Below are 540 nucleotides of genomic sequence, written 5' to 3' on the forward strand. Positions count from 1 at the left end.
GTTCTGTCTTGTGTCTAAAAGTCCTTTTTGCCCGAAGAAGTCATGTTTCCTCTATTGGACATCAAGGTGAAAGTGTAGGAAATATAGCCTTGAGCAGCGTCGATGCATTCTGACATAAAAAGCACAGTCTATTTAAATGTTTGTTTTGTTAATGCCTTGGGGAAAGAGAAGGACATTTTCACAGGCAGCCGTGTATCTGAAACTTCCTTCCTAGTAAATTAAATCATTTCAAATGAATGACTTTTGATAAGACTGTGTGTTAATTGGATTAAATAAAGATATCGCTGATTCATGGAAATCGGTTTGACGTGCATCAGTGATACCTAACCCTAAACAAATGGTAAAAATGCTAACAAAATAAATAAATGGATGATTTATTTTTTTAAAGCTGCTATGTGTAATTTAAATATAATGCCCTTACATTCAAAACGTCGTCAAATGAGTGCACACAATGCTGATTAATCCTATCAGCTCCACAGGTCTCTCTGTGTGTGTTCCTTCCTCAACATAGCGGTGATTTGTGTCTGTGGTGACACAGCG

The sequence above is a fragment of the Solea solea genome, chromosome 2, assembly GCF_958295425.1.
Source record: "Solea solea chromosome 2, fSolSol10.1, whole genome shotgun sequence".
Lineage (NCBI taxonomy): Eukaryota > Metazoa > Chordata > Actinopteri > Pleuronectiformes > Soleidae > Solea > Solea solea.